The sequence below is a fragment of the Micropterus salmoides genome, unplaced genomic scaffold, assembly GCF_014851395.1.
Source record: "Micropterus salmoides isolate LMB-PRFRI ecotype aquatic unplaced genomic scaffold, ASM1485139v1 Ms_hic_scaffold_10, whole genome shotgun sequence".
NCBI classification, from domain to species: Eukaryota; Metazoa; Chordata; class Actinopteri; order Centrarchiformes; family Centrarchidae; genus Micropterus; species Micropterus salmoides.
This window is the reverse complement of record NW_024040041.1, coordinates 28,851,140-28,872,584: the sequence shown is the minus strand read 5'-3', so window position 1 is coordinate 28,872,584 and position 21,445 is coordinate 28,851,140. Positions and strand designations below refer to the sequence as shown.

Sequence of the window (21,445 nt, the reverse complement as noted above, 5' to 3'; positions counted from 1 at the left end):
TCTCACTTGATTTATTACCTCAAGTCTTTCAAGTCTTCTTCAACACAGCATGATGTTTATTTAGTAAATTATGGTCCCATTTAGAGGAAAATAGACGATAAAGCAGGGTATGTTTTAGGGCGGGGCTATCTTGTGACTGAGTAGTTGCTATCATGGCGACCCAGACCGTTCTCATCTCAGTGCGTCCAATACCAATGTTTCAGAAAAAGTGACAAAACTTAGTTAGCCAAAGGTACCTTCAGCGTCTGTATGTCTCGTACAGGCGGGCAGTTTTGGCGAGGGTCCATAATCACAGAGAGAATTAACATTTTTCCCTTGTCAATGTTTGTATAAACTTTATCTAATGTGTGGTTTATAATGGACAGTGGTCCAGAAACAGTGACAATGTAACACATGGTTTTACTGAATAATTAAGTAAATATAATTTCTTAATATATCTACCTAAAGAAACCTAATTTCTTGACGGGCCACTCAATGCTGTCACAGAATAGACACCTTTTGTGCTGTGTCAGCCACCATAACTGTCCTACGCGCTTTAGCCCCTTTTCCACTGCACGGTACCAGCTCGCCTCCCCTCACCAGCAACAGAAAGTTTTATATTTTACAATTTACATGTTATTTCATCACTAAATCCACTTCTGAGAAGTTTTCAGGTGAGAAATCAACTGTGATTTCAAATATTGACAGTTTTACGAAAAGTGACGGCGGAACTAAAATGTGCTTGAAAGTAGCGGCGGGGGAAGCCTGCGCCAACCCGGAGGAGGAGCTTGTGAGGCCGGCCAGCCGCCTGCTCTAGGGTCCTCTGGTCCCACCGTCACACAGACCACTGCAGCAATAATGGCAGAGGAAAACACAGCTGGAAGGTTTTCATACCACTTATCTGTCGTTACATTCTGAGTAATGTTGAAACTTTTTTACTTAAAGCAAGAGACAGCTGTATTTGGCTTCACTGGTGTGTGTGTGTCGCATTGAAAATTACATTGCGGCAGTTGTGTGTGGCATCGCTATGACGACATTGAGGGGTACTATCTCTGGGTACTATCTCTGGGTACTATCTACCATGGAAAACGGAGCACGGCCAAACCGAGTCGAGTAGAGCTGAAGCGAGGCGAGTTGAGCTGGTACCGGTAATGGAAAAACAGCATTTGAAAGGTTAGGGGGCAGTGGTAGACTGGACAGTTGGTTGCAATTCACAACCCTCGCCACTAGATGCCACTAACTCTTACACACTGTACCTTTAAATATTATCGTGATTACATAAAAATTATATATATGATATGGCTGTATATTAGAAAGTAAATACATATTCTGTTAGGAGTATGTAGTATAGCTCAGCTTCAGAGACACAGCAGACATCTCCATGGCAGCCAAAGACTACTCCCTGCTGTCTTTTGCCTGTAAATGAGGAAAATGAGAGAGACTTCATCAGCATTAATAAGATGCAGTTTGTTACCAGAAGCTGACCAACTCACCTTGCCCATGTCACGACTCTTGACTTTCATCTTATTGATCTGGGACTCGGCGATGTCGGCACGCTCCTCAGCCTCCTCCAGCTCGTGCTGCACCTTCCTCAGCTTAGTCAGATGAGTGTTGGCTTGCTCCTCCTGTCAGACGGCAAATAGCTGATTAATAAAAAGCTCCAAATGTAAGGTTGACCAGTGTTTCACTCTCGAGGTTGACCTAAGAAGTCACTTACCGCTTCTTCAGCCTGCCTCTTGTACGCTTTGACCTTCAGCTGGAGTTTGTCCACCAGCTCCTGCAGCCTCATCATGTTTTTCTTGTCCTCATCAGACTGATATTCAATAACAGGACACAAGATAGATAGATTTGAAATCATGCTGGCAGCCTGTGAGAAGGCCATTACAAAGAGATTGCTTAAGGCAGGACCACATGATGAATGGCTGAAAATAGTTAATGTATTTCATGAAATGGTACATTTAGCTCATAGGATAATACCTCAAGACGGACGATGTCAGGAAAAATGGGAGAAATGGACTCTGATTACATGTCAGCGACAAAACAAGTCAAGGACTATTTAAACATGTGACAGGAATGAGTAGATAACACGGCAACCCAGACCTATCATGCTTTTTTCTTTAATTTTTTTTGGAATTCTTTTTTGGTATTGTTCATGTTTAATGGAAAATCTACAAAAGATAAAGTGTTAAGTACAAATTTGTAATACTACTTTAATCGAGTAGTTCCACTTTATGCAACTTTATACTTCTACCCTGCTACAATCTCAGAGGTAACTCTGACAGATGTAGTTACTTTTCAGATTTCAATTTTTCATACCCTCTATGTCCAGTAAAAACCATGACCCCCACATGTGGTGAATTTGAATTTCTCTGAAAATTCTCCTTCTTCTTAAGCTACATAAACTATTTAGACTCCCCTTGGATCAGCTGGAAAATACATCGTCACACAGCTGAAAACAGCAGTGTTGTTCTGAGTCCCTTAAAAGTGGAAGTTTGACATATGATGATTTTATACAATATGATGCATTGCTGCAGATTAAACTACCCAACAGCATATAAGGTAGTTAAAATGAGCTCAACCTTAAACATCTACAGCCGTAAAATGCAACATACACATTAATGCAGGAGTAATATTAGTCCAGAAACATCAGATATAATATTAAAACACTGACAGGGAACATTTTACTGCAGAGTACGTCTCCTTTTGATACTTTTGATAAAGCACATTTTTATGATAATACTTACTGTACATACCTTTAAGTTCTGAAAGCAGGACTTGTAGTAGAAGTGGCCCTTGACTTTAGTAGTAGTATTTTCACCTTATTTGGTATTTTACCTGATAAGTGAGCTCTTTAATCCTGCGCTCAAGTTTGCGAACCCCTTTCACGGCGTCTGACCCGTGTCTTTGTTCTGCTTCAAGCTCATTCTCCAGCTCTCGCACCTGTAAAAGAGCAGTTTGTTTTTTGAAAGACATACAGCGGACATTTCTTCAATTGATTGTATAGAAAAAAACAGCTCTGGTCATCCTCGCCTGTGAGATCGATGGGCCGCATGAAAGGAGACTTAATTATTCTCGCCCACAATTTTAAAGCAGTGTTGGCAAATCTTTGCATGACACACTTTCAATAACTCAATTTCCTGGCTCAATAAAGTAGCAGTTTTACAGAATCACAATTAATCCAGCAGAGGTTATTGGTAATTGAGGAACAATTCGTTACCCTTGCTTCCAGTTTTTGGAGTTGCTTCTTTCCACCCTTCATGGCCAGGTTCTCAGCCTCGTCGAGACGCTGCTGCAGGTCTTTCACCGTCACCTCCAGGTTCTTCTTCATCCTCTCCAGGTGAGCGCTGGTGTCCTGCTCTTTCTTCAGCTCCTCAGCCATCATGGCAGCCTGAAAAATTTAGTAAAGTAGTCACTACCTTTGCAGTTTTGTTAAACAAAATCCAGACACAAACACTTACATCAGTGATGGCCTTCTTGGCTTTCTCCTCAGCGTTCCTGGCTGCTTGAACGCTGTCATCCACCTCACACTGAATATGAGAAAGATCAGCCTCCAACTTCTTCCGACTGTTGAGCAGGCTGGTATTCTATAAGAAATATTATATAATGACATAATACTAAAATATAACTTTAACATACAGCAAATGTTGTTAAATAAAATAACTCTAAATAAATGTTGCATCATACCTTAGTGCAATTACTGTAAGAAAGGCCACCAATCAGTTTTAGACAGATGTATTTTTGAGTCGGCTGACATGATTTACAGACAATTTGGACACTTACACATATCTTGCACCTCGTGACACAAAACACAACCCCTTTATGCCTTGTTACCAAACAAAAGTTGTTGGCCACACCCTAAAGGCACTTGCTCCATTCACTTTAGACCATGCATTATAGATACTTTAAATAGGGCCCATCTAATTAATGTAAATTAAAAAATCTTTCAGCTCTGTTTTTGGTCTGCATCAACTCCTGAGGAAAATATCCGGCTCTTTACCTGCTAAATGTTGTTAAATTGTGCATTGAGAGTGAACCAAAATATGCAAAAATATTGATTATAGCCGCATTTAATCTTTAATCAAAAGAGGAAATCTATCAGGCTGCCTCCAAAGTGAATACTGATGATAAAATACAGGTAGATTTGAACCTGTGAGTGAAGCAGCTGCACTCTCTCGCTGGTGTCCAGCAGTTCCTGCTCTGCCATCTTGCGGCTCCTCTCAGTCTGCTCCAGAGCCGCTCTGATCTCCTCCATTTCAGCCTGCATGAGGTTACTTCTGCGCTCAGTGATGGCAACCTGCTCTTTCACGTCCTCGTTGCTTCTCAGAGCGTCGTCGAGGTGAATCTGAACTTCCTGTCCGGTAGAATGAAAACTGTTAACAAAGCAAACATTCGGTCTTTACGTGTCTCTCTGTTACGTGTCTCACCTTCAGCTGAACTTGTATGTTCCTCAGTTGTTTCTGGGACTCGGCCGCCTGCCTGTTAGCGTGGCTCAGCTGGATCTCCATCTCGTTGAGGTCCCCCTCCATCTTTTTCTTCACTCTTAGGGCGTCGTTCCTGCTCCGGACCTCAGCGTCCAAATTACTTTGCATCGTGTCGATGACTCGTTGGCTGTTTCTCTTCAGTTGTTCGATCTCTTCGTCCTTCTCGGCGATCTTCTTGTCCACCTCTGATTTCACCTGGTTCAACTCCAGCTGGACTCTCAGAATCTTGGATTCTTCGTGCTCCAGGGAGGCCTGAGTACAGATGTGAAATTCAGTCATATTGACCAGAGATGTTTAAACATATATGAATTAGATTAAGCTTACCTCTGCCTCATCCAGAGCGGTCTGGGCCTCCAGCTTCTCTTGTTCAGCCTGTTTCTTTGATTTCTCAAGCTCATGGATGTTTTTTCCCGACTCTCCCAACTGCTCAGTCAGATCCATTATTTCCTCTGGAAAAGGAAGCACGATGTGTTTCTGTCATTTCTCTGTAACAAAACTGGCTGTGCACAGCATTAGATGCAAAGGAGGGCGCTAACATACGTTGTAGGTTTTTATTTTCCCGTTTGAGCGTCTCTAGTTGTTCCAGGGATTCTTCAAAGGCATTCTTCATCTTGAAGTTCTCAGTGCCCAAACAACGCACCTCTTTTATAGCTGACTCCAGCTCTGACTGACCTTCCTCATATTTCTGCTTCCACTCAGCCAAAACCTACAGAAAGCATTATTACAGATGAATATTCAAAACAAACTACTGTTACTCTTTTAAAAGTTTGATAGCTGCTGAACTTCATGTCTCTGGTATACAGACCTTCTTTTGACAGCTTTGTGTTCAAATTTTAATTACAGTAAAAATGGTTTTGGCTTGTACTTGGTACTGTCGTGCGTTACCAATGCATTTGCCTCTTGTAAAAATCTTGAATCTCACCCCTATGCGCCTTGTTTGTTTTCCAGCTTGTATCAGGCTCATTGTTGCCTCTTCGGTTCTCACCAACAATAGTTTAACTGAATTGACTGTACTTGTATAGCGCCTCTTTAGTCGTCAGACCACTCAAATCGCTTTACACTACAAGTAAACATTCACCCATTCACACACATTCATACACTGATGGCAGTCACTGCCATGCAATGTGCCCACTGCTCATTAGAGAGGAACTTCATACACACACTCGCATATTAATGGCACAGCCGTATCTTTCACGCTACTAGACTTCACTGCCCAGGTGTAAAGTTCACCTTGCAGCACATACTTTTAGCATTTACCATGTTTAGTTGCTTCCTTGAGATCACATTTCCTGTGTTGTTTGATCATTATCATCTCAATTAATTACATTAATATGCATTTATATGACATTTTAGGAAGTCTCGAAATCCAGACCTTATCAAAATGTCTCTGCTTCTTGTCCAAGGCAGCAGCAGCAGCATTTGACCTCTCAACATCCATCATTAAGTCCTCCACCTCTCCTTGCAGCCTCTGTTTTGTCTTCTCAAGAGAGGAACACTTGGAGTTGACGGCCTCCACAGCTTCTTCTGCTTCCTGCAGCCGCAGCGCCAGCTTCTTCCTGCGGGAGAACAGATGTCGTAAGATCTCATGAGAATATATCCTGTTTTGAACTGGTGTGGAGATTTTTCTTACTTCGCCTCCTCGAGCTCTTCGGTGCGTTGGATGGCATCGGTCTCGTATTTGGCTCTCCACTGAGCAACCTCGCTGTTTGTCTTGGACAGGCAGCGGTGCAGCTCAGCTTTGGCCTCCTGTTCCTCGTCGTATTGCTCTCTCAACAGCTCGCAGTCGTGTCGAGCCGATTGCAAACCGTGAGCCAAGGCGTTTTTTGCCTTCAAAGAAATTACCAAATCAGCATGAACACTTAGCTACAACCTCACACTTTAAAACACCTCATTGTGATTGGCTCTTTGTCAGACTTCACCTTAACCTCCTCGTCATGAAGTCTTTTCAGCTCCTCAATCTGCTGAATGAAGGCTTGCTTTCCCCGAGTTAGCTGTGACATAAAGGTTTCTTTTTCTTCAAGCTGGCGAGACATTTCAGCTGGATAAAGAGTGTAAAAACAAATTAGGTATGTGACTGGCTTGATCGCACAGATACGTTGAAATGTTGTGGGTGGCGATGGAGCAGTGGATAGACACATGCCTTGGTGTGAGAGACCCTGGTGCGATTCCCACTGTGACACATCTACCATTGTGTCCTGAGCAAGACACTTAACCCCTAGTTGCTCCTGACGTGTGCGACCTCTGACATGTGTAGCAACTGCATGTTGCTTTGGATAAAAAGCGTCAGCTAAATTAATAAATGTAATATATCTCACCATTTTCTGTCTGCAGCCGAGCTTTCTGACTTGAAAGGTCGTTTATTAGCCTCTGATGCTCCTCCTCTTTGGTTTTTGCCTCATTCAGTTGATCTTCGAGGGAACGGCACAATTTCTCTAAATTAACCTTGAAATTCAAAAAAGGAAAACACGCACTTATTATGTCTTTACATGGAACTGAACACATCATGAAGTGTTTGATAACCAACCTTTGCTTTGGCCATGGTTTCCATATTGCCCGATAAGTCGTCCATCTCCAGCCTCAACTCGCTCTTCTCCTTCTCCAGTTTCTGTCTGACCCTCTGGATGTTATCCAGCTGTTCTCCCAGCTCAGCCACACTGTCTGCATGTTTCTTGCGCAGAGAAGCAGACGTGGCCTCGTTCTGCAGCGAACACTCCTCCAGCTCTCTGCGTAGTTTGAGGAACTCGGCTTCCCGCTTCTTGTTGAGCTCAGCCTGAGCAGCGGTGGCTCCTCCGGCCTCCTCCAGCCTCTCGCTGATCTCCTCCAGCTCCCTGGACAGATCGGACCTCTGCTTCTCCACTTTGGCTCGCGCCGAGCGCTCAGCCTCGATTTCCTCCTCCAACTCCTCAGTTCGGGCCTGCAGATGAGAGATGATGTAATTCTGCAACTGAAGTGATTTAACTTTGTAATATAACCTCAAACCCAAGCCAGTGATTAAAATCTTCACCTGGAGCTCTTTTATTTTCTTCTGCAGCTGAGCACCAAGAGCTTGTTCATCTTCTATCTTCGTCTGCAGCTGTGACAACTCAAAGTCTTTCCTGTAAAATGAAGCTCGCTGTTTATTTTAATCCATCCAAATTAAAAAACAAATCAGCTAGCAAAGTGAGATGCAGTATTAATGTTGTTCATTTTGACGCTTATAGACATGCTGAGAAATCTGTTACTTCCAGTGTGCTGGCTCTGTCTTAAATTTACTTTATTGGCATTGTCAAATAGGACGGGTGAGAGCCGATAAACCAAGACATCATCAAGAGAGTTGCACTTTAATCAGTCATAAAATGTTTATTCCCACTGGAAGGTTCTGTCCAAAAGGCTGAGTCATGAAACAGGTGAAAAAGATGTCTATTTCTCTGAGCAAGTATAGGTAGTTGGTAGAATGTAATGGAAGTGGAGCAGGACTTAAGATCTCTATACAAGGACGTTCACATCTGCATTCTGTTATTTTTGGCCATTGGGGGCAGCACAACAAGCTGTAAACACTGACATATTATCACATTATAAGGTTGTTATGAAGGGCAAGTTAGCAAAAACTTATTTTCACATCCAGCACACACACAGAGCATTAGCATTCATTTGAAGTCGTTTTTCTAGCAACCTGGTTGATGTTAGTGCATCATGAACTCTCCCTTTAGCTCTATTTTGCTCCACAAACTCCTGAATAAAACGCTCTTTAGCTGCTAAATGCTTCGCTATGTTCGCCAGCTAGTTGCAAACTTTGTCTGTCTGCAGTTTGGTGCTGAGCAGATAGTGTACAGCAGCTGGAAACAGGGCTGATGAGAACAGTGAGACTGAACCAGAAAACAATAAAATTACAGGTCGTAAAAAACAAAACAATGAGCTAAAAGACAGTAAAACTTCAGGTTTGTCACTACAAGCAACTACTTTCACATTAGTCATTCCTTCCATTGTTTTTTTCTGCATGTTTGCCTTTATTTGACAGAAAACAAAGGGAGATATGACATGCTCCTTAAGCGTTTGTTTATCAGGGCACCCATTTCTTCCAGTTTTATCGATTAGTGCAGCTTTAAAGCTACAAATCTGTAACTTTCCAACATTAAAGATTTGTTATTAGTTCCATTTTAAACCAAATTTATTGGCATTGCCAGAAAAAGGCAAGAGCAGCCTGAAAAGCTGTGACAAACTAATCAACTTTGCCAATCTATAGACACACTATGTACTTTCACCAATGCAGACCACCATACAATTGATTTATTAAAAAAAAACAAGAAAACAGCTTTTTCAGAGAGAACTTACTTTTTTAGCTTTTCATCCAGCTGCTGCTTCTCGTTCTCTAGATCCATTATTGACTCCTGAGCAAGTTTTAGATCCGCTTCCAGCTTCCTCTTGGCTCTCTCCAGATCCATACGGACCTTCTTCTCGTGTTCCAGCGAACCTTCCAGCTAAAATCCCACATACTGTAATTACATGCATCTCAACAATAGCAATATACAATTTTCAGCATCTCCTCTCTGTGAAGTAACTCACCTCATCTACATGCTGCTCTAGTTTGGTTTTAGCTTTGGTCAGAGCGTTTATTTTGTCCTCTTCTGACTGCAGGTCTTCCAGTGTTTGCTGATGAGCCTCCTGTAGGGCTTTCTTCTCTTTCGACAGTTTGGTGATATTTTCATCTTGGGTCATGATTTCTTCAGTCAGGTTTTTAACCTAAAGCCATAATAAAAAAACAATAGTCCAGTTCTTCCTTCCTTAAACACGACGATACAGCAACAGTAAGCTGCATGTGTACATAATTTTACCTTGTTTTCTACAGCATGTTTCTCCTTCTCCACTTTGGCTAAGGTGAGCTCCAAGTCGTCGATGTCCCTCTTCAGTTCAGAACACTCATCCTCAAGCTTTCTCTTCTTGGCAGTCAGCTCAGCGTTGACCTCCTCCTCATCTTCCAGTCTCTCTGTCACCTCCTTCAGCTTGGCTTCAAGCTGATCTTGCTTTTGATGAGTCCTTCGCATCTCTCCTCCGCATCCTGGAGGTTGTCTGCCTCCTGATGTCAAGTACGTGCACCATATTAGAGTTAAACTAGTACTTATTTTCATGCCAAGCACGTGACCTTCTATTAACTCTGTCTGTGTTGCAACTTACCGTCTGGACCTGGAGGAGGAGATCATTCTTCTCTTGTACGATGGACACCATTTTCTCTTCAAGTTCCCTCCGCCGGTTTTCTGATTTGCCCAGATCTTCTTTGAGCTTTATGAAATCCACCTTCATCTGGGCCATTTCCTTCTCAGCTTCAGCGCTCTTCAGGAGAGGTTTGAGCTTAAAATACAGCTTCATCCACGGCCAATGTTTTACGTTCATGAAAGAACGAAAGTTATACTGGATAGTGTAGATTGCCTCCCTGTCAGAGTAAAACTTGGATAAGTTCATTTCATCCTCTGTGGCACAAATTTTTGTTTTTACACAAAACTTCATGTTGTGCTCAACCACAAATCTGAGAAGCAGCAGAGAAGTGCATCTCAGTCTCTTTCCTATTTGTCCAAATAAAATTCTACAGTTTTGTTTGTTCATCAAGCAACAGGAAATTATAAATTCTGAGATCTTGGATTTTGTAAGCCAATTAAAACACTTTTACATTACTGATAAACATTTTCCGAGACACCCCATAGTGTTTCAGATTTCTGTGTTTCTTTTTTTTTCTATCCAACATCTCTTCATTTTGGTTAAAGCTATGTTATTTTAACATTGTGATGCAGCACAGATCTGCATCAGGACTGAAGCTATCATTGTTCACACTTAGGAATTCTCTAACATATAAAGTTGCAGTTTTAAAGCAGTAAATATCTTTACTTTCTGGCTACCATCTTCAGGTACTCCACCCGAACGAGGTAGGCACGACACAGAGCCTGAGTGGACGCCACAACCTGGGCTAAGCGCTCATCCCTCAATTCCTCCAAAGCCCCCAGCAGACCAGCTTTAAAAAATACCTGAAATAAAAGCCAATTATTTATCTGAATAGCTCATTAATATCTTTACAATTTAACCAACAATATAACAAATAAAAACCTTAGTGTGTCCAAACTTGTACTGTGTGTGATCCACGTCGATTGAGCCCAGAAGTTTCTCTGCAGCTTTTTTGTTATCCATAAACTGTCCCTCTGGAACAGCACTGGCATTAAGAATCCTGTATCTACAGGAGGAATAATAAGTCTGAGAATGGCACCAAACACATATATTTATAAAATAAATTTCGTATGAAACTGTGAAAAAAAAGTGAAGCTTTATTTACCTCTGCTTGAAGTCCCCGTAGAGGATTCTGCTTGGAAATCCTTTCCTACAGATCCGGATGCCCTCCAGCACGCCATTGCAGCGTAGTTGGTGGATAACCAGTTGGTTTTCCATAGCACCTATGATGAAGGCAATAATCTGTTTTATCTACGTAGTGTTATAGTTTATACATTTACGTTATAATGAGAGGATTATCAAACCTACCTGGTGTTTTGGTCTCATTTGGTATCAAGCAACGCACAAAGTGAGGATGAGTGGTTCTCAGATTAGTCATGAGCTTCCCGAGATTCTCCTGTAAGAAAATGTACAATCATACATGATGTTTAGTGTGAACAGTGTTTGTTGCTAGTTTTGTTTCTAATATTTAAACATGTTTGCATTTTGACAGAAAGGCAAAGTGCGAAATAACAAAAAGATATTTAACATTTAGAGCGTGCACATATGAAACTTTGAGTTCTCTCATACAATGTAACTGGAAATGTTTTTATTTTTTCAGTTTCAGGGCAGAGATTATAATTTTAGTTAAAATTGAGTTTTTACTGCCGTTTTCAGCCATTTAACCCTTTTGGATGGATTCCCAGTCCCAGGAAACGTGGTTCAGACATTTATGTCCAACTCAGCCTTTGTGGGTGGCAATGTCTGTCAGCCGTTCCACCACTTTGGTCCAGACTAAAATATCTTATAGACTCTTGGTTGCATTGCCTTTAAATTTGGTTTGATCAATTAAATTCGTCCAATACTTCAAAATGCATAACTTCCCATCAGACTCAGCTGTACTTTATGCTTAGTGCAACTGTTAGCATGCTAATATGCTAAACTAATATGGTAACCATTATACCTGCTAAACATCAGCGTGTTAGCATTGTTATAATCAGCATTTTAGCATATTGACGTTAGTATTTATCTTGAAGCACTGTGCCACACCAAGCTAATAACATGGCTGTAGAGTCTGTTTTTTTGTTACAGTTTAAAGATTCGCAATCTTCAAGTCTTATAAATGTTATGGTTTCAGAAAATCTTCTTCTGATGTCAATGTAACGTATATTTACAAAAAAGTCTAGGGCGGCTCCAATTAGGATCTTACCCTGAACAGTGCAGACACTGTTTGGAAAGATGCTCCCTTCTTCTTGGATCCTTTTTTTGGTTCCTCCTGCAGCTGCCTCTGCAGTAATGACACATTTATAACGTACAGTAACAGTAGCACTTTGATAGCTTTGAAGTACTATCCTTCTGCAAACCAACATATTTACTTTATATTTCTGCATTTACACAATTATGCAACTTACCATCTGATGCAGAAAAGCTTGCATACAACATCGCCAATATTTTTACTGATGACTTCTGGTAAAGCTGCACCACAGACTCGCTCAGCGGGTCTTTGTTCTTCTCCAGCCAGCCGCTGATATTGTAGTCCACAGTGCCGGCGTAGTGCATCAGAGTGAAGTGAGCCTCCGGCTTGCCTTTGACTGTTTTGGGCTTCAAGAAACAGTTGTTCTTTCCAAGATGTTGGTCATACAGTTTATTCTTGAAAGAAGCGTCTGTTGATTTTGGGAACATGCACTCCTCCTCGAGGATGGAGAAGATCCCCATTGGCTAGGGAACAAACCATTCTTATTAATTTTAATTCTATTTAATGAAAAACTTAAATTAAGTCCCAATTAGGCACCTTTTACAGGCCTAGTGTGGCTACATGTTTTGTCATATAAACGCAGGTCTCAATTAGACGCCTGATTTGGTTTTTATAGTAGTTCTCTGGATGCATGAAAGCCCAGCAGGTCACCTGATTGAGCTACTCTAACCTGCTTAGATTGCACATATAAATATAAATCTTAAGTTTTATCAACATGGACATGATACACATTGTTCGATTGGTTAGATTACCCACAAATGAATTTAGATTTGCAGGTATTGTAAAAAAGAGAAATTTTAAAAAGCCTAATTTTTATAGAAGTGGGCCTAATGTTCATACTGGTTAAAATAAACAGTTTGGTATGAGCCTATTTCCCATTTTAGCTAAGCAAGGGTTTTGTGCAAAAGGGATTAAAGGCCTGTCCTAAATAAAGGCAGTTCAGTGATAGAAGCAAATGAAAGCCTGGGCTATTATTAGGTTTACGGTAGGCTAATATTTTAATGACTCAGTATACACTACCTTTTCAATGAGCTCAATGCAGGCTGCCAAGTCCATACCAAAATCAATGAACTCCCACTCAATTCCCTCTTTCTTGTATTCTTCTTGCTCCAATACAAACATGTGGTGGTTGAAAAACTGTTGCAGCTTCTCATTGGTGAAATTAATGCAGAGTTGCTCCATGCTGTTGTACTATAGACAAATCGTACAGACCAAATTTGAATAAACACACATGATTCAGTTGAACCTCTGGAGGGGAAAAAATGCAATATACAAACTGAAGAACACCCACATCAAAGATTTCAAAGCCAGCGATATCGAGAACGCCAATGAAATGTTGTCTGGATTGTTTTGTATCCAGCTGCTGGTTGATCCGTACGACCATCCACAAAAACATCTTCTCATAGACGGATTTTGCAAGGGCACCTATGGAGTTGTACACCTGGAAAGAAGGAAAGTTAAAGACAGACATCCTGATGTTTTCTCATCAATATACAGAACAGAATATGAACTGTGAGGATGTTATGGAAAAACAACAGCGCGGTCGATAACAACACAATGATCATTTGATTCATAGTCTCACCTGCTGCACATTTTGTCCCTTGGTAACATATTCATTTCCAACTTTTACTCTGGGATAACAGAGGCTTTTCAGCAGATCGGCAGAGTTCAGGCCCATCAGATATGCTGCTTTATCAGCTTCTGCAAAAAACAACAACTTAAATCTTAAAGGACAACAAAGAATATCTTGGATGTATTTTTTGTGTCTTGCTTCCTTTACTTGCACCGACACTATTAATTTGGAGGGATGATCCTCACCCTCGGTGCCATCTGGCTCCGCCTGCTCCTCCCGCTGCTTCTGCTTGAACTTCATGTTCCCATAATGCATCACAGCTCCAGTCAGCTTGTAGATGGACATTTTCTCTTCACCGGAGAAACCCAGAATATCTAAAGCCTCCTGTGTCCGAAAAAGTGCGATTCAGAAATAAAGTAAATGAAAAGACAGGGCGAGTTTTTTGCGCTTTAACCGAGTCGACTCACATCTGTAGCGATTAACTCCTCAGAGTCATTTATGCTTTTGACACTGATTTCTCCTTGACTGATGAAGGCGAAGTCATAGGGGTTGGTGGTGATGAGAGTAGATCTGAAGGGAAAGGAATCAAGCTTAAATCTCTTTGTGTGAATGTCTCTGTCTGAGTAAAAATGAACAATGACAAGAGTAAGTAAGGCAAAAGATTACCAATCAGGTCAGGCTTCTTGTTGCAAGTAAGCTGATAGAAAATATGATAACTCCTCTCAGCTGTCAGCTGAAATGTCACTCTTGATTTCTCTAGCAGATCTTTAAGAAAGAAAAGGAAAAATAAATCATTTTATTTTCTGGCAACTTAATTTATCAATTTTCTGCAGCCTATAAAATGTGTAAAACTTACATGTTTCAATATCTGCAGATGCCAGTTTACCAGTTGTGCCAAAGTGTATTCGAATGAATTTTCCCTATTCAACAAAACAGCAACATCTTACTCTCTGTGTTCAGCAAATTTTTGGTAAATCAAATCAAACTGAAGTCTCTCCTGCTGACTCACAAAGCGAGAGGAGTTGTCGTTCCTCATAGTCTTGGCATTCCCAAAAGCTTCCAGCAGAGGGTTGGCTTGGATGATTTGATCCTCCAGAGTCCCCTGTTGAAAAGCACACATGTAAATCTGAACGCCCACTCCTCTCTCTCTGAAAAACAGTAACCGACCACCAGCAGCACAGCCTGTCAAGAGGCTTTAAGAGCTCACCTTCATTTTATTATTTGTCTCCTTTTTCTTCTCAGCAGACACAGCGATTGTCGCAAAATACTGAATGACACGTTTAGTGTTGACAGTCTTGCCTGCACCGGATTCTCCACTAAGCAAAAACAAAAAAATTCAATATTTTTTGACAGTTTTATCCACCTGTAGTCTACCAATATATGAACAAAGTCTCAGCTAGACGTACGTGATAAGTATAGACTGATTCTCACGATCTGAGGACACAAAAGAAGAGACATGATTACGTGGTAAGAAAGCTTTTAATCAGTTGTTGATTTTAGGCCGCTAACATACCAGTGAGCATGAACTGGTAGGCATTATCAGACAGGGCAAAGATATGAGGGGGAACCTCCATCCTCTTCTTCCCTCTGTAGGCCCGGACCACCTCTGGGTTGTAGACCGGCAACCATTTGTAAGGGTTCACAGTGACACAGAACAGCCCAGAGTAGGTCTGCATGGAAAAGAAAAGCGATAAATAATTAGCTATGCAGCAGATCGAACGGTCCAAGTTGTTGTTTCAGACTCAAATATCTCAACAACTGTTGGATGGATAGCTATGACATTTAGCACAGGCACATATGTTCCCCAGAAGATGAATCCTACTGACATTTGTGATCCCCAAAGTTTTATGTGGCACCATCATCCGTTCAAATACCTGCAAAACTAATGACATTCCCATTAGCTGCACTCTGTGTTTAGTGCCAAATAGCAAATTTTAGCATGCTAACATGTTAAAATAAAGTGTCTTGGATTTTTGTTTTACATAAAATCACATAATAAGCCCATGGTGTGATCCGGATTAAAATTCACTTAATATCTGAGGTGAAGAAATTTAAAAGACAGGAGTTTAACAAGTTTAACATTTAACAATTTTGTCTAATCCAATCCAATTGTGAAATTGTGAAGTGTTATTCTTTGACGAGACAGTAGAAGCATTATGTATTTGTCTAAGCCCATTTTCTATAGTGTATTCTAAAATTTCACCAATATCAATTTTAGCAAGAGAGATTTCTTAAAATAAAGCACAAAGTGAAGAAACCTGTTTTATTTAACCCATTTAGTTTTGGAACTGCATTGGAAAGTGGAATAATCTCATACTGATGGCAGTTTTTCCACATATTTTAAAGAATGACCCCTGTTTCCATTCAGGGGGTCAGTGTGGAGGATTACAAATACACATGGACAATAAACTGGACTGGGCCAAGAACACTCAAGCCCTCTACAGGAAGGGCCAAAGCTGTCTCTATTTTATGCTGAGGTTGAGGTCCTTCAACATCTGCAGGACGATGCTGAGGATGTTTTTTGAGTCTGTGGTGTCCAGTGCTATCCTGTTTGCGGTTGCATGCTGGGGCAGCAGGCTGACGGTAGCAGACGCTAACAGACTCAACAAACTGATCCTCAAGGCCAGTGATGGGGGTGGAGCTGGACTCTCTGTTGGTGGTGTCAGAGAGGAGGATGCTGTCCAAGCTACATGTTATCTTGGTCTCCCACCCACTCCATGATGTGCTGCTCAAACACAGGAGCACTTTCAGTGCAAGACTCATTCCCCCAAAATGCACCACAGAGCGCCACAGGAAGTCATTCCTGCCTGTGACCATCAAACTCTGTAACTCCTCCCTCTAAGTGCCTGACACATGGACACTTAATTATTCAACTGAACATGTTTTTGTGCAATATTATCTGTCAGTAATTAATGTGCAATACTATCCTGCAATTCTGCTGTTAGTTATTCACTACTTTAGTTAGTTACTGTTCTCCATTACGTTTCTTTAATAATGTCCACACACCTTTATATTTTTTATATTTATGCCCATATATTTATATTTTTCTTTATCTACCTTCTTTCTATTATTATTTCTATTCCTATGCCTTGATGTGAAATGTGTGCAACTGTGACACAGGAATTTCTCCTCAGGGATCAATAAATTATTTCTGATTTCTGATTCTGATTCTAAGTTAAGGCCTCTCCCTGTTTTAATCTGCGTCTGTGTGATTGGTGTAATATTTGCTGAAAGACTCACGTAGATCATCCATGCTGCATATCGCTCCTTAAGGTTGAACAACACTGCGGGCTCGTGGAGGTGCGTCATCATCACCATGTCCTCAATCTTATCAAACTTGGGAGGGTTCATGGGAAACACTTGGTCCTCCCTGACGGTTAAGGTCTGGAAAACAGAAACATGTCTGAAGGCGATGCTTAAAGTTTAACACACTGTCACAAAGTAGACAAAGGTCAGATAAATGTTTCCAAAGGCCACCCAAAACTAGATATTCACTGTCTTCATTAACTTTAAAAACATAATGTGAACTCAGATTTTCTTATTGCTATTGTGGAAGCAGCATTTGGAGCTCCGGGGGAGATTAAATGTGTCTGTTGAAAGCCAGAGTAATAAAATTCTGCAGATTCTTTATTGCAGGTTTTACAGACGAACGCCCTGAAGCTGCATAAAATCCTCCCACATTACCCAAGTATAAAGTCCCACTCAGACATCCCATATAACAGAAAATTCACTGTCTGTGTTGAGTGTCTAATAAAAGGTCAATTTATCAGCATAACCCTTCAGTCCACCCACTCTGTCATCCGCTGTCTTGACAGTGACTTTCCCATCCGTCTTGTCCTGGATCTCAGCCTTGACATACAGTTCTTTCTCATCGCTGACGAAGCATGCCGTCTTGCTGTCAAACTGGCGGGACTGAGCTTCCGTCCTCTCCCTCTCAGACTTGCGGAGGTACTGAGCAGCCGGCCCGAAGATTGACATTTCCCCATCTGTGCTCATTTTCTCCTCCTGGATTAAAGACAAAAGAAAACACCATCAGCATCTTTGAAATTATTTTACAAAGATAATGCTTGAAATTTAATCCCAGAATACTCACCCCTTTACTGCACCAGTATGTCCACCAGGAAGTTCGGGATTATAACTAGACTGAAGTTGGAAACAAGTTTTAGGAAAAGACGCAAACACAGAGAATAAACTGCACAATAGCGGTTACACACTGAACGAATATTTGCACTGTCCCTTTTTATACCTCACCATTGTCCTTGAGGTGAAGCCTCCTTCCTTTACATGGGCATGCAGTGGTAGAGTTACACAAACCTGTTGCTCATCATGGATAAGGACGGATCATGGATTAAGCACAAGATGCACTGAGGTTATTATATATAGAGTACAGTGACACCATAGGAAGTTACATTTGAAGAATACTGAAAATGTGCAAACGCAATTTTTTTTATTTATTTGTAAAACTCATAATGGAAGTAAAACAAATATGTGTGTGAGTTGAAAATGAGTGACAACAAATAATAATAAAAATAATGCACTTGTGGTACAAAAACCAGAGATTACAAATTGCTTTACAAGGAATACATGGGGAAAAAATACATACTATGTTCCATATGCATTTCATACATACATAAACCAACCTGCATGCACACATAAATAATAATAATAATACCATTTATATAGCACCTTTCACAAACCCAAGGCTTAACAAACAAAAATAAATAAAAAATACACTCAAGCAAAGCAAGACAAGTTAATTTGTATTAGAAACAAGGCCATGCAAACTGCTTTAATTTAACTTTAAAGGCATTAAAAAGAAAAAGAATAAGAAAAAACAGCATAATAAGACAATCTTGTGATGGAGCACTGATTTTGATTCTGTCTCGTATTGTGCCCTCAAGAAGATTTTATTTTTCTTCCTTAAAGTAAGAAGACTTTTTGAAAACAGAAGATGACTTAAGTTGTTCTCTGAAGCTTCTATTGTTTGGGATTTTCAAGTAATAAATGTCTTCAAGACAAACAATAAGGCAGATTACTGCACTAGAAACAAGAAACAACTCTATTCCATAACAAGCTAATATGTACTGGAAATAGGTGAAATAAATTCACCTTATTGGCTAAAATTGTTGTCACATTATAAGAAAATATGCTTTGGGACACAGTATTTCATGACATGACATGTTAGTTTTATGCAAAATACAGAAACTTAATTTAAAACTCTTGCTTTTTTCTCCACACCTATATTTACATCTATCCTTATTGTTCCATATATTCTTTAGAATAAATCATGTTTTCTTGTATTGTAACTCTGCTTAGCAAATGAAACTTGACCCTGCAGATCAACATGCCTATTAACAGAGTTGACATGAAGCTACAGGTTATTTATACTATCTGTAAGATCTCATCCACATTCAAACAGAAGTATAAGCTGAATATTCCCAACATGTTTGGAAGGTCTTACGATGGCGGATAAAGCCAGCAGACCGAGGTGATTAGTGCCCAGACACGAACAAGCGGACAACCTTTACAAGTGGATTTGAAGAGGATTGATTATATTCCTTTTAGAGGATTATTGCAGGCAGCTGGTGCGGAAACAAAGGCCATCAAAGCCTGAGTGGGATACAGTTGTTTAACATTGAGGCTGGAGCAGCGATCCAAAGTAAACAGTCCGGTGTGAGAAGTGCATTGTCATTCATGTGTGAGGACGTTCCATGATCTTCAGCGTTAACTAATCACAGCTCGCAGTGAATACTTCTGTCAGTTGTTTCTGGCTAACATTTCCTCGGAAGCTTTTGTTGGAGGTTATCTAGCCATGTAAGTGTAATGTCACAGCAAGGTGAGGTAAGGGACAGGGTTTTAGTTCAGCGTCTGAGTGGCTTTGCTGGCAGGTTTAGGTTTCACTTTGGTATCAGCTGGACAGCAAACACTTCTCCCATCAGAGAGCCTCTTTGAACTCAGTTGTATCGCCTCGTTTTTCCTTCCAAAATCCTTATAAAATCATGAAGCACCAGGGAAAATGTAAACCTTTTAAACCGTTATTGGTTTGTTCAGCAACACATAAACTGTGTGTGAAAGCTACAACAAGGGTTTTTGTTCAGGGATAGCTTGAAGGTTACAGGAAAGGAGAGAAGGCTGGAAAGTTGAGTCCTGAGTCAGTGATGAATGCAGTTTTCTGAGGTGGTAAATAAAAAGTGGATTAGTTATGACTCCTAAATTTGTGATTATCGTATGGAAAAAAAAACATTATAATGTTAAAAGCAATGTAAATGTAAATGCTCCGTATTTGTATAGCGCCTTTCTAGTCTTTTCGACCACTCAAAGCACTTTTACACTACATCAATGACAATGACAGGGTGGCGGTAGCTTGGTCTGTAAGGACTTGGATTGGAAACTGGATGGTCTCCGGATCGAGTCAAGCTCGGACCAGAGAAACAGAGTGTGGACTGGTATAGAGGTGGTACCGAAGGTGGCCTTGAGCAATCCCCAAACCCGATCGATGTCCAGTACTGGGTGGTATCCTGCTCACTGTCTCTTGTCTGTGTATTTTGGATCTGTAATTTTCACGATAGAGTGAAAAAAATAACCTTTTCTATTTATATATTTCTTAACTTACAAACTTTATTGAATTATTTCTATTCCATTTTGCCTTTATGTGCAATGTGTGCAACTGTGACACAAGACTTTCCCTCAGCGATCAATTAAGTATTTCTGATTCTGATCTTATATGTTGCTACGCACCTAGTCACCAAAGCAAATTCCATGTTTGTGTAAAAACTTTTGGCAATAAAGCTCTTTTTTAATCTGATTCAGATTCTTAGTTTAGCTTGTTAGCATGCTAACATTTGCTAATTTTATCGCTAAAGAAAAGGTACATCTGAGGTTTAGTTTTGCAGGAATTTGGTCATAAACCAAAGTATTTTCTGATCTTACAGTGGCGCTATATGAGAAAAATTAAAGGGTCAAAAATGATTTAAATTAATCCAGAATGTCTGTACCAACTTTCATGGCACTCCATCCAATAGTTTTTTTTATTCATTTAGCTGACGCTTTTATCCAAAGCGACTTACAATTGCTATAGGCTACATATCAGAAGTCATACGCCTCTGGAGCAACTAGGGGTTTAGTGTCTTGCTCAGAGTCACAATGGGAAATTTAACCTGGGTCTCTCGCACCAAAGGCGTGTGTCTTATCTGTTGCCCCATCTCCACCCCTAGCTTTAGCTCAAAACCTCATGGTGGCACTAGAGGAAAAGTCAGAGGATTCATCATCTGGTGATCATGAACATTTGAACAAATCTTCAGGGTAATCCATCCAACATCCTTAGAGCCGTGCTGCTAATAGGGATGAAACGATTACCGGTTTAACGGTAAACCGTGGTAAAATTCCCGAAGGTTATTATTACCGTACACATTTTAATTACCATGATAACCGGGTACGGTTAACCGCGCTGTTATAATCTCACAGCAAACACTGTCCAGCGACTCCCAGAAGCAGGCGCGCATGCGCAGAATGCAACGTGGGTTTGTTTGGGTCAGTGACGGCGGAAGACAACCCTGCGGAAAGTTTTCAGTCACTCTGAAGTCTGGTCGTATTTTAGTTTTTATGAGAGCGCTGAGGGAAACTTGATTGAAGAAAATGACCTTATAGTGAACGCTTTGGTTTGTCTTTCTGACTTGCTAACAGCGTGTAAACTGAAGCTCTCAGTGTTCGCTGCTCTTCTAAAAACCATAGACGCTGTATATATTGTTTATAAAAACGCTACACGTTGTTCTGCTGCTGTGTGCGTCGGCAGAGTCTATCCCTTCACTGCACATGGTAACACGTTACGCAGTTTAGTCAACCAACCAGCATATCTATCTGATCTATCTGATCCTTGATTATTTTGCATTGTAGGTGACTAACTGCAACACAAAGATCCAAACACCCCAAATAGTTGAATGCTGCTTTTTCTGTATCAGCCAATATTGTGTTTTCACATTTTCCTGATAC

The 21,445-nt window shown here is 40.6% G+C and overlaps 1 pseudogene; it reads right to left on the bottom strand.

Moving 5' to 3' along the window:
• Positions 1-1,204: 1,204 nt before the first annotated feature.
• LOC119894532 lies at positions 1,205-17,454 on the bottom strand (annotated as a pseudogene).
• Positions 17,455-21,445: the final 3,991 nt, after the last annotated feature.